This window comes from Amblyomma maculatum, chromosome 4 (assembly GCF_055883805.1).
Source record: "Amblyomma maculatum isolate TAMU_Amacu chromosome 4, ASM5588380v1, whole genome shotgun sequence".
NCBI lineage: Eukaryota > Metazoa > Arthropoda > Arachnida > Ixodida > Ixodidae > Amblyomma > Amblyomma maculatum.
This window is the reverse complement of record NC_139347.1, coordinates 97,917,562-97,921,893: the sequence shown is the minus strand read 5'-3', so window position 1 is coordinate 97,921,893 and position 4,332 is coordinate 97,917,562.

Genomic DNA, 4,332 nt, shown 5'->3' with positions numbered 1-4,332 from the left:
AGTGAGTGAGTGAGTGAGTGAGTGAGTGAGTGAGTGAGTGAGTGAGTGAGTGAGTGAACTTTATTAACTGCTCGGGGATCTCTTTCTTCGCCTCTTCAACCGAGGCTGACGAGCGGTTGGCGCCCCCAGTCCAGGGCACCACTGGCTTTCGCCAGTTTGCGAGCTCTTGTGACCAGGTAGAGCTGAGCCTCCGCGTCAGAGCTGGCCAGCAAAGCCTCCCACTGTCTTTCATTTGGGTTTTCAGTTTTTTTGTAGTTGATGTGAGCTGCATTCCCATGTTATGTGGTACAGGGCAGGGGTCTTCCCGCACCACAGGCACTCGTCTCTGAATTTCGTGGGATGCATCATGTGTAATATGTGTAAATTAATGAAGGTGACCGTCTGTAGCCGCCTCAGATCTATGGCCTCCTCATTGCTGAGCTTTTTATGCGGCTCCGGATATACTTTCCGCAAGCCTCTGTAGTGTTGTAGTATTGTGGTGTATGTCAGGGTCAAGCGGAATCAGGTCCTCTGTCGCGAGACTGTTGGGCGCACGGTAGGTTGCATGTCCTCGGGCTACCCTGTCTGCGTACAAATTCCCCGTGATCCCTGCATGCCCCGGAATCCACACTAGTGTTTGAGTGTATTGTTTTGTTGGTTCGCTTGTGGAAGTAAGGATTTGGTGCGCTACCTTAGATAATTTACCCAGTTGAAAATTTCTGCACGCGGATTGAGAGTCCGACAGTATCGTCAGACTCTCTCCCGTTTCTCTTCCTTGCCTAATGGCCAGTGGGATAGCCGCTTCCTCTGCCTCCGTGACTGTACAGTTTTGGATCGAGGCGCTTACTACCTCCCGGCCTTCGCAGTCTGTGAACGTGGCTATCGCCTTTTTGCAACCCGGCCTCCCATTGCTCGAGAGTATAGAACTTGTATTAGAGATTCCGGCGGTGGCTCAACCCATAGTATGTGATCATAAGTGGCTATTTCACCACATAGTGTATGTACATTTCGGGTCGTAATCACCGGGGTAGAATTTTGACAAGTAAGGAGTCATGAAGAATCGTGTCTGAAGGTGACTCCAGGTGGTCTTCTGCTGCTTACCTGAGGTTTTGTCTCGAGCAGGCAATATCATCCTTTATAGCTTAAAATGATTAGCAATGTGAAATGAAGCTAGGCCATCATTCTAACTCTCAGTGACTACGCGTACTCTGCTCGGCTGACGAATCCTCGTGATGTTTGCCACTTCGTTACTATGATTTCCCGAGTGAGCCGAAACACATATCAATTTAGTAATTCTATGTTTGGTTGACGCAAAACGTTCATTGCTGCCTTAGAACTGATAAATTTTGTCTCTTTCATAACTGTGTATGACGAATTTAGAGTCGCTGAGTATAGTAGCAGCTTCGGTGTCAACGATGGCAAGGGTGATAGTCGCCTCTTCTGCCGTTCCCGAGGATCTCGTTTTTATGGTGCTGGAGACTATCAGTCTGCCTTGCGTGTCCATCTTTACTAGTGAGAGTGCTTGTTTCTGTGGATATTCTGCGCCACCTACATATAACGCTTGTTTACTTTGGCTGCACGTGCTGTGTAGAGCTTTTGCCCTAGCTTTCTTTTCCCCTCGTGGTGAGCAGGATGCATATGCTTAGGTAGAGGATTGACGTATTGTCTTAGCGATGCGTTTAAGTATCTGTCTCTTGGTATCTTGTGGTGGCAGCTCGATGCCTTGTTCTAGGCGATCAAGCCTAGCCCATCCTGTCATGGAGCAGGAAAGTCAGTTTCGTTGCGTTGCTAAGTGTGTTTCCTTCAGTTCGCTTAAAGTGTTGTGTACTCCCAAGCCTCAGGAGTCTTTTGGTGAAGGAGAAGTCCGATAGCCCTAATGCTACATGCTTGTCTAATTATAGCCTCTACAGTCTTATTTCAGGTGTGGGAGTGCGTAGGTGAGCCTACATAGTACAGATGCTTGTACTATTTTGCAGAGCTTTCTCATTTACTCCCATCCGTTTGTTTTCAGTTAGCCTGATTAGGCTTACTGTCATGTTAACGGCTGTCTTGAGTCTTTCTAGTATCTCTTTGTTCTCCCTCTTCGACTGAAGGAAACGTCCCAGGATCCTTACAGTTTGAACTTCCTTTACGGTGATGCCTTCCCACTCAGATGTTAAGTGGAGATGGAGGTTTGTAATTTTTGCCTCTAGAGCCTCGTTATTTGTCTGTGATTACGAATAATTCAGATTTGGAGGGCGAAGGGTTCGCCTTGGTTTACCCGTCAAGTTTATTATTATTATTTTTATAGATTATTGCAAGGTATCCTCTATCTGACCTTCGCTGCCAGTTGTGGTTTAAAAAATGATATCTGCGTAGAATCTGTGTTGCAGCCACAGGAGGGCTGCTAATTTAGGAAAAATTTTGATTATTCAAAAGTTAAATAGGAAGGGTGACAAAACTGATACTGGGGTGTACCTTTACCTCCTAGTGAAATAAGGTCTGATTTGACCTCTCCCGCTGCTAGTTCTGCCATTATATTACTCAGGGACGACTTGATGTAATTGAACGTTCTTTCTCCTGGGTTGACCTCCGAGAGTTTCCTTAATTAAGCATCGTCCCTGTCGGAAATTTTTCTCATGGTGGTTATGATGGAACCATGATCATGGTGGATTATGGTAGTGGGCATATGGTCGTTATGGTGGGCATGGTTGTTATGGTGTGCATGGTCGTTATGGTGGGCATGGTTGTTATGGTGGGCATGGTTGTTATGGTGTGCATGGTCATTATGGTGTGCATGGTCATTATGGTGCGCATGGTCGTTATGGTGTACTACATGGTCGTTATGGTGTACTACATGGTCGTTATGGTGTGCATGGTGGATAGCAAGGTAGGTATGTACAGCCATGGCCGGTCTCGAGGGAGAGAGTGCGCTCTTTCTTCCGGCATCCTCAATAGCCGCGGGAGCAATGGGAACGTTTTTCCTCGAGTTACGCTCTCCACCGCTGCAAGGCACGCGACCTGCTCACTGTTCGCTCCGTACCTGCTTCAGCGGTGCCGGGTGGCTTCTGCCTGGTTTCATGTTGTCGCTCGCGGGTTTCGTGGTGAGTGCAGCCCAAAATGAAAGAACACGGAATAGATGCTGCAGCGGCATGTCGTCAGTGTACTATCGTCAGTGTACTATACACGAGAACAGTCATTATATAAAAAAACACTGTCGCTCAGCGGACGCTCGGAAGCATATATGACATACATTGCGGCATGTTAGCTACTTTTGCCCATTTCAATCCGAATTTTTTCCAAGCCTGCACAAAAATGCAAAAAAAAAAAAAAAATCAGCAGTGATCACATTGAAGCTTCTTCAAGGCTAACATTACAGCAACTCCTCTGCAACAGCAAAACCGTCTTTCAGCGCTAGATGCAAAACCATCCATATATAGCACCGAAGATGGAAATAATTTCATAAAAATATAATGTGAGTTGCATAATGCTTGCATGATATAAAGTATTAGCATAACAGTCAAAGTAGACTCTAAGGTTGAGTTTTTAATGTTATTATAATTTATATATTAGGAAATGTGTTGTATTTAAACATTATTTTAAAATGCTGTTTTAAAGAAATTTTACATATTATGCTTATAAAAACAAAGGAATGGTTTGATATTCATGACACCACTTGTGCTGTAAGCGGTAAAAAGAGGCTAATAAATGACGCAGCTGGTGATACTCAATTGCAGTGGCTGACAAACGAGTTCACTTGCTTATAAAGCACCCAAGAAACTTCTAAAGCATTAAAGAAGGGAACTTTCACTGAGGAAATGTTTCAAGGAATTCTGTTCATCACGAGTCTACTGTACAAGTTTTAGAATACCTCCTGGGGAATGGTGTCGGCTCCGCCCTCACCAGGAAACTCAATAGCGACCCCATTGAGGCTCTCTTAGGGAAAGCAAGGCTAATGTGCGGAAAGAACGAGATGCTAGACGCAAGGGCCGTAACAGCGGCACTTGACCACGTTGTCAAGACGGAAGTTTCATCTTGGAGCAAAATCAAGGCAGCTTTCGTCAATGCCGAAGAAATCATTTCTGCTTGGCCGCAATCAGTAACCGAAGAAATGAAGGAATTGTGGTGGCATCTCCTGTCATCCCATTACCCACTGTCACATATTCAGGTTTAGCTTACTTCGATGAATACATTGATAAGTTAATCAGTGACTTCGGGTGTGACGCTTGCACTATCTTGAAACTAGCTAAAGAAGCAGCCTCATGTACACTCTTCTACGAGGACAAGAATTATAGTCAACACCGCTTGTCCTTCGTTGAAGGACAAGGGGTGTTGACTATATTTTATTCCTCGTACATGATAAATCTTAGACGC